This window comes from Acanthisitta chloris, unplaced genomic scaffold, assembly GCF_000695815.1.
Source record: "Acanthisitta chloris isolate BGI_N310 unplaced genomic scaffold, ASM69581v1 scaffold37825, whole genome shotgun sequence".
Classification (NCBI taxonomy): Eukaryota; Metazoa; Chordata; class Aves; order Passeriformes; family Acanthisittidae; genus Acanthisitta; species Acanthisitta chloris.
The window spans coordinates 7638-16786 of record NW_008672788.1 but is presented as its reverse complement, the minus strand read 5'-3'; the positions used below and the strand labels follow the sequence as shown (position 1 = coordinate 16786).

Genomic DNA, 9149 nt, shown 5'->3' with positions numbered 1-9149 from the left:
GGTTTGTGCCCAGATGAACTGAGCCAGTAAGGACAGCTATATATTTCCAGTTAAATTTAGCAGTGTGTTAGAGCTGGTACTAATGACTGTGCAAAGTGCAAGACATGAAGAACCAAACTCAAAGTGTGGATGAATGTGGATATGACTGTGTGTCTCTGTATATATGTGTGTGTGTATATATATACATATTTTTTTCCTAATAGTGTTTTATATTTATTGACCAGTGATGTAAAAAAATATAATTTTAAGTTATGAAGATGTTTATAGTGGGGTTAGAAGTCACAGAATTCAAAATTCTGTGCTGCACCGCGTTACCCATTCTGGTGTGGTTTATTACATTAATAGTCATTTCAGAGAGGCACTTCAAGCCCAGCTCAGGGCAGGCAGTGTTAGTGCAGCCACCATCTGAATCCCTAAAGAAAGAATTTCCTGTATTTCTAAATGATGCATTTAAGCCTTTTCTGGGGCTTATAGGGCAGCTGCTCTCCAAAGGTGATCACAGCAGATCATGCAGCATATTTCAGACCTTTTCCTGTCACTTCTTTAGTGCTGGAACACAGAACTACTTCACTGTCTGTGCTCATGGAAACTCTAGTGATAAGTGTAGCTCTTAGTGTTGGAGTCAATGAATTGCTCCTCCTGAAGAAAATAAAACAGAAAGGGGAAAAGTGCAAGAAGAAATATTTAACTCAGTGATGAGGTAGAACAGCACTGATTATTGTGCTTATTTTACTTCTGTGTCTGTCATATATGGGCTTATTAGTGGACTCTTGAAACATTCTAGAACAGCAGTGTTTGCAATACTCCTTTTTTGTTCATCTTTTGTTGCAGAGCTGCCTTTTTTTGCAATGGGCTGAATTTTTTCAACCAATTTGTATCGCCTGTCAAGAATTTTCATGTGACTCTCGGAATCCTGCTGCAGAGTCTTCCCTATTTGCTATTCAGTCCTGTTTTCTTCTCCCTTTAGCAGGTAAGAACATCTTCTGCAACACTGCAACTGGAAAATGTTTCCAATTTCAGACACCTGCAGAGCTCTGTTTTGTTGGACTCAGGAGGGTTAACATCTCTCCTTCAAAATTTCCCACAGAACCCACTGTATCTTCTGCCATAGGGAAATATCTGAATAATGATGCAGTACTTTGGGGGTTTTAGCATCACTGCATGTCAGTCTGCATCCCTCTAGCTTTAGTGCAGCTTAAAAAAGTGGCATGCATGAACTTTCAGCTGGGAAGCTATTTACAGCTGAATCAGGATTGTGAGCAAGCAATATAGAAAATTGCTTGAATTTCTGCTGTCTGAGTGGAGCCTCTAAATAACTTTATGTCCTTGGGCCGGGGGAGGGGGGGGAAGCCCTGAAGAGGAGAGGCAGAGTGGGTGATGGCAAAGCTTGGGTGTTCCCCACCGCAGCAGCCTGGAGCTGAAGGAAAGGGTTCAGATGCTGTTCACCAGGATCACAGTCACCGTTGCAGAAACGGATTAAGCTGCCCTGGCTGACTGTGCACTGAAGCATATGAGGAATTCTCAAGTGACCTATATATGATTGATGTATACATGGGTGTGGCAAGAAGGGGCACTGAACAGCTGAGCAGTAGTAATGTCCTACACAGCTGCAGCTGTTTCTGCAGAGGGGTTTGGCACAGTTCCTTAATATTCATGGGTAGAGTTGGGTTTGTGTTCGAGATTCCATATTTTTAGGAAGGAGGAAATTTTTTAAGATTTCTTGAGATCACTTTTGTTAAATACTAGTCATCAAAGGAGAGCGTGTATGGAGGGGTGTGAGTGCATTTATGTGAAAGGAAAGTAAATGTGCTTAATTTGTCTCTGATGTTGTTCTGTTTTTCTTTTAACATTATCACTGCATGCAGTAGCTCTTATTTTTTTTCATAGCAACTTAGAAATTTTCTCAGAAAACAATTGCCAGTTTCCTTCTCCAAAATAATTTTCTTTCTGAGCATATTAAGCAACTTATTTTCTCTTAAAGATTTATTTACTATATCACTAATCTGCATAATCTAACATCTGCCATGGCTTCAGCTTTTTTTTTAAGGAAAGAGGTCTTTTCTGAAGGGTTGGCTCCTGAAAATTTCTGGTTTGATTTACTTGGCAGTATTGCATGGTTTCTTCCAAATCTGTATGGACTGGTAAATGATGGGAATTCTTATTCTGTGCTGCTTTATTGCAGTGATAGCTGTGTTTTCCTACAGTGTTACTTGGTCTCATCTCAGGCTGCAGGGGTAAATGGTCCACTGTGATCTGCAGTTTGCCAGAGCCTTGAATGATAATCATGCAGTCACAGTTTTGGTTTGGAAGGGACCTCAAAGATCATCCTGCTCTAGCCCCTCATGGGCAGGGACACCTTATACTAGACTAAATTGCTCCAAGCCCCATCCAACCTGGCTTTGAACACTTCTAGGGATGTGTGCAAGGCTGGGATCTTCAGCAGAATGTAGCTTGGTCTGTAAACTTGGCACAGATCATCATAGAATCATAGAATTTTCATGTTTCAATGATGTTTCAAAGTGAGAGATAAACGAGAGAACTCATTTTTACTTGGGCTGCATTTTTTTTCCCTAAGGATTTCCAGGGTATTGTTAGCTGCTGCCATTCTAGATTCCCTGAGAAGCTAGTTAAGGATATCAGTAGCAGAGAGGGGATATTGTACAGTGGGAACTTGACAGTCCCAGGTCATGGAGAGTAAGGGCATCACTTTTCTTTCTCCTTATAAGCAATTCATCTGGAAATGGTGAGGGAAGAGTAACTCAGGCAGGAAATACCTGCTGCCTCTGCCTGATTTACTTCAAGTGTACCCAGTAAATTTCAGCCCTGTTGAAACAAATACCCACATCTGCTGTTAACTAAGTTAGCAGTCTAACAACTAATCTGTTACCAGTTTGAGTTCTGTCAGCAGCAACTCCAAATACAGCTGCTAGGAGGATTCTTCCACTGCCAGCAGAACTAAAAGCTGCTGTAATGTTTCATTGAAATACTTTGAAAGTTCAATGTGAACACCCTCTCTTTGTTTTGTTCATTGTTAAACTTTTTATTCTTGGTATTCTAAACAACTGCCCCTCAGAGTAAACAGAGACACATGTGTAATCCCTCTGTTTTTAGTGGTGCATTTGCAAACTATCCCACTGTAAACTGTTTATAGCTTACTATGTAATCTGTAACCTTGTTGGGATGGACAGTCAGATCAGGGTTCCCACCATGTGAGGAGACATTATTAAACATTATGCCTTGTGCAACTTAACCACCACCCTGAGTGTTTGCTGACTGGAAGTACCAATGCCTAATGAGAATACACTGCCTGCCTGCTGCAAACCCAGAATTTTATTACCACTTGGGGTTTTTTCATTGCAAAAGCCATAACTTGCTGGTAATACAGTAAACTTTAAGCAATGCTTGCAGTGTTATTGTATGCAAGTTTTATATTCCAGCAGTGTGCATATTTTTATAGTTATAAGTATTATTTGCTTGTCATTGTAGTATGGTATAATTTAAAGATCTTAGGAGTCTGACCCTACTGTAACAGGGACCATAGCAAACAGATATTGAAGGTTTCAAGCCCCCATTAATTTACATCTGCAGGCCACAGCCTTTGTAAATGGTTGTACATAGGTTTTACTTTCTGGATGTCTTCCATTCCATGGAAATGTCACAGGTTTCAAATCCAGCACATACAGAAGTTTTGGCAAGGCAGGGGCCTAATAAGAAACAGCAAAGTAATACATTTTTTGCTCCTCACAAGGAGACAAAAATAGGTAGGAGAGTGTTGAGATTATAATAAAGGAGATTGGCAATGTTTACTGGGTCACAATGGATAAGCACTTTTTTTTTAAATTAGTATTATGAGTAGTTCCTGGTAAAGTTGTAACTCTTTGTCTGCTTCCTTTTTTCTCTTCCAAAGAGGAGAACTTGATAGTATTTTTATTTATCATTTAATTCTTCTAGCTCACTGCTGGAGAGTGTCACTCTCTGCTCAACTCTCTAAAATTTCAGCTATTCCCTATCCAGAAGATGTTCTTAGCCACCCTTTCTTTTGAGGCTGTCCCAGTGAAGGCTGCAATCTTTGTCCTTTTCTCTCAATCCCACAATGCCTTTGGTCAGCAGTAGATTCTTCTAGAAACACTTCTTTAAAATAGCCCAACTTGAAATACCAGCTGAGCTTGTAAAGCAAAGATAGCTCTCAAAGATTTCTTCAGCTAGGGTCAGAGCATATACTTGAGGAAATGAAACATTCATTAGTTGGATGCCAGATTATTTACACTTGTATAATGATCAATCAGGCAATAAGAGACTGGGGATGACATTCATCTCAACTAATTTTAGATATTTACAGCTTGGAATACCATATCCATATCTGAACTACTCACATTATGTTCTCTCTATAGTTGGTGGAGAGAACAGGCACATCCGCAGCACGGCTTTCCTGACCAGGTTGAAATATCCTGTATAGGATGTAATGAAATGCACCCTGGATGTGCCCAGTTTTCTCCAGAAAATACAGAATAAGGTCTGAATTTTCCTGTACATCTCTACTTGTGAGACATATATTTCCCACTCCCAGTGTTCATCACCTCATGTCCTAGTAGCTAGTGCTGAATGAGCTTCAAAAAATGGAAAACCAAACTAGAGTGACTGAACTTCATCACAAGAGTGTCTTAATTGCACCTTCCAGTTCTGACCACCCAGGTCACTACACTGCTGTCACTGCTGTAATGAGTGGCTTGTCTGTTTTCACAGCTCTGATGGAGAAATTAATCACAGGGAAAGAATTATTTCAGATGTTATTTCCAGTTTTCTTCCCATCACTTATTTACCATCTCACAAACTGCAGGCAGTAGTAAAGTGTAGATACAAGCATAAATATTCTATCTATAGACCTACCTATTTAACAGTGTGTAAAATAACTATATAACATTTATTCTATTTAATTTTGCTATAAGTAAAGGAAGGTGAAAATAGATTTCATTCCTCTTTCTTCCCCAATTCCACATAAATCAACCCAAACAGCTGTCATAGAGCTGAGCATAGGAGGACAGGTCACTTCACTGAGGTCTGAATAAACTTCCAAATGTTAAAACATGAGGGTTACCAAAATAAAGCTTTAAAAACTCATATGCCTGGCACAAAAACCCCCATGATGTGGGCTGGAAAATGACTTAGGGGCTCTTTTAATATCTTTAGAACTTGTGTTCTGTATTTGAACTGAAATGGAACTTGTAACTGTTTTAACACCTAACATTGATACCTAGATATCATTTTGTGATAGGTGTAAGAAAAGTGTGAAATGCAACTAGGTCCTGGTCACATTATCATTAAACCTCTTAACTAGGTCTTAACAGAGTGTCTAATAGATTTTTGGCTACAAAAGTTTAGTTCTTCTCATAGGGAAGGACAGTGACACAATATTAAGGATTCAGCCTTTCAAGACTAAGGCTGCTATGCTGTTTTTTGTTAGTTTGTTGTTTTGGGTTAACAGCGCTGGGTACCAAGAATTGAGTTGGAAAGGCTTTTGCCTTTTTATTAAGAATGCTTCAAAACATTTGAGCCAAAAAGATTTTCTATTTGACAGCATTAAGTGGGAAACAATACGCTGCAGTAAACAAACACTGAAACTTTCTATTTTATTCCAGCAGAATAAATTTAGATGCATTTACGTTTCATCTGACATGCTAAATTCTTGTAGTAAACAAGCCAAAGAAACCCAAATGGGGTCAGTGAACCAAAAACCTGGATTCAAAAGCCATTTATCTTTATGCCCGAGTCAAAAGTTCATTTCTGGATCCTTTCCTGACTCAGAGTTCAGATCTGGGTCCAAAACTTTCTGTTGGAACCAGTCTGCAAAACAGATGACTAATAAAGCTAACATAATGACACACATATATACACGAATATATCTCTTTTTAACGTGCAACTATAACTGAGGGCCAGGACAGGTTTAGATTTATTTTATGAAAAAGTGATTCAACTCCCTTCCCGGTGTTCCTCCTTTCTCCCAGTCTGGTCAATGTTTGTGCTGGCTCCTACTGCTGCACAGACAAATACAGCAGAAAGGAAGACTGTTTTGTTGGGGTTTTTAGCAAGAAGATAAAAGTTCTGGTTTGCGTTTTTTCCCCTTGTGTTCATCAATTACATCAAATGGCCTAAAAATTGGTGCAAACAAATGGCATCCTAAGTCCCCTTGTGTTTTTGGTAATTGCACCCAGCTGTGATTACAGTCCCACAGAATATATTTTTGCATTTTCTTTTCTTTCGGTACACTTCATTCGTGATTCACTCCCTAGCAGGGATTCACCCCTTTTAGGAGAGAGAGGATTCACTGCTTTCATGACCTTTTATTTCTGCAGTAGAAATGTGTGAACTCACTTGGAATAAATACGAACCAAGCCAAAACATTACACAGGACAAAATTAATTCCAAATCTGACCTTTCTGAGGCTGAGAGGGAAGAAAAAATAAAAAAGAAAAAGAGACAGAGACACATCCTTTCTTTTATTTTTTATTCCTTTTTCTGTCTTTTGACTGATGCCCCCTACAATTTGCAAGCACCAAAATATCACAGCAGGGACTAAAGCTTTAAGGATGCAGCAAAACTGGAAGACACACAGTGCTGCACTGTTTGGTATGTGCCAGGAACCTGGTGGGGGAACCTGTGTGTTTCACCTGTGGAAAATGGAGCAAAAGTGTGAGAGGTCCTATTTGTTTGCCAGGCTCACACAGTATCCTGTGGGAAGCATCTCCACCAAGGAAGGGGTGCTGGCCTCAGGGTTTTGGCCCCCTCTAAGCAGGGGGTGGCACTGTGCTGCTCCTGCAAGCTACCTGATGGAAGAGGGTACCAGGAATGGACTCTGCCTGTTGTGTTTGCCCTGCAGCCTCTGCCCCTTTCATGCCATCTGGAAAACTTAGGCAGGTATGTTTCATTATAAATTCAACACATGGCAGAGCAGTGGTCAATTTATAAACATTTGTGAGAGTTAAGCTGTTTTGCCCCATGAAGGGCTCAGTCAAAGAGTTAAACTCTGATTAAAAGCAATGTGCCAGGGAGCATGTGTTCACAGACATTAAGGTACAAGTTTTATTGAGGGGGTTTTGTGTTTTACTTGGCTGTTTTCAGGGCTTCCTCCCCATGTGTGTGGGAAAGCTCAGCAATGCTGCAGCATCCCTGCACCACTGAGGGAGGCACAGCCCCAGCCCAGCTCAACTTCCAGGTGGCCTCATCACCTCAGGTATTATCATGGCCAAACCTGGCATGTGGCTCAGATGAACCTGAAATAAAATTATTAACAAGTAGGCTGACACAAATGGGTTTGTTAGATTGTAAGAGTCACGGTGAGCAAAGGCTGCAATTTCTCCACAGAGGTGAGGTTTGTCCATCCTTCTGTCATTCTCCTCTCAGCTATTACCCTCTCACCATGGAAATGCCAAGTTAGTGAAGTTTGGTACAAACTGATTTATAAAGACCAAAGTATCTCAAAAGGATTTGAGACGAGATTTGAGTGTGGAGCTCACCACAGTCTGGACTTCTCCACTCATGGGAGGCTTTCAATCTATTTTTTCCAATGACATTCCCAAACTGGACTATGCCCTGCCCGAAGCAGTTCCCACAAGTGCTGGCTGCAAGCCTGGGACTACCTGGCCTATAGCTTTGTGTATGAAGGAGCTGTGAAGCCTAGAAACATAGCTTTTGATACCAGGATCCCAACAGAGCATCTGAGAGCCTTGCTCAAGATAAGCCCTTTAGTCTTTACGTTTCAGAACGGGGAGCTCAGTCTGCATGGGCTTTCAAACTGCTGGCCCTAGAACACTCAGCGTGTAGGACTCTGGATGGCTTGCAGCTCACAATGCTATGAAACCTAAAACCTTTATGGTCTCAGCAGTTTCCTGAGGGTGACCAAAACAAAAAGAGTTTTAGTTTTAGGATTTTTTTAGTTTTGTGGTGAGGCCACACCTTGAGTACTGTGTGCAGTTCTGGGCCCCTCAGTTCAGGAAGGATATTGAGGGGCTGGAGCTGGTCCAGAGAAGAGCAACGAGGCTGGTGAAGGGACTGGAGCACAAGTGCTATGAGGAGAGGCTGAGGGAGCTGAGGGGGTTCAGCCTGGAGAAGAGGAGGCTCAGGGGAGCGCTTATCACCCTCTACAACTCGCTGACAGGAGGTTGGAGTCAGGTGGGGGTTGGTCTCTTCTCCCAGGCAACCAGCAGCAGGACAAGAGGGCACAGACTCAAGCTCTGCCAGGGGAGGTTTAGGTTGGATATTAGGAAGAGATTTTTTACAGCGAGAGTGATCAGGCATTGAAATGTGCTGCCCAGGGAGGCGGTGGATTCACCATCCCTGGAGGTTTTCAAGATGAGACTGGATGCGGCACTTAGTGCCATGGTCTAGTGACCATGGTAGGGGTGGACTCGATGATCTTTGAGGTCCCTTCCAACCTGGATGATTCTATGATTCTATGATATGTTTAGAGAGGTTGAACTGGTTTGCAATGGAAAGTTACTATAGCCCAAGTTCAGAGAACAGATCATTTGAAATTATTAAATGAAGTCTGATGAACAGCTTGGAGCTTAGAGCAGGAGGACTCATCAGGAAACAAACAGGGAAGATGCCATAAAGCTGGTGAAGGTGCACAAACCTTCCAGATGATGTCTTTGTTCTTCCACTGCATGCCTCAGTAGCTTGAGGAAGCTGGTGTTTGTGCTGGGTTTAGAGAGTAGCTCGACTAGTTATCCAGCTGTCACTACTTTGTGGGGAAAAAAAGTGCTTTCTGGAAGGCAATGTAATGGAATTTGCCTTATCTCCATGATAATGAGACATTCCCTCTAGGTGATAACTCAAATGCTGATGTCATGTCATGTTGATGTCTGATTGAAGACTGAGACTGGCTGATGAGCTGGACTGAAAGAGTTTTTTCCAAACCTTGCTGTGGAGTGTAAAAACTTGCATCATTCTGCTCTTTGAGATAAGTTATTTCCCAGAACATCCTGAGAAAACACTCAGGATGTGATACATGGACCTGCTGACCTGGTGGAACATAGATTTAAAGGTACAAGTGTAAAATAATTTGTGTGATGAAGGCTGTTTTTTACCCTTATTGTTTCTACTGCTTGGTGCCTCAGTCTGCAGGGACTGTCTCAGCATGTGTATATGAAAGA

At 41.4% G+C, this 9149-nt stretch overlaps 1 long non-coding RNA gene across 1 annotated transcript in view; it reads left to right on the top strand.

Annotated features, from left to right (window-relative positions):
- LOC103802192 overlaps positions 1-9149 on the top strand; it is a 38554-nt gene that overhangs the window by 21775 nt on the left and 7630 nt on the right. The window contains exon 2 of the long non-coding RNA XR_624750.1: positions 832-970. This is a non-coding gene — a long non-coding RNA (uncharacterized LOC103802192). The remainder of the gene's footprint in view (positions 1-831; positions 971-9149) is intronic.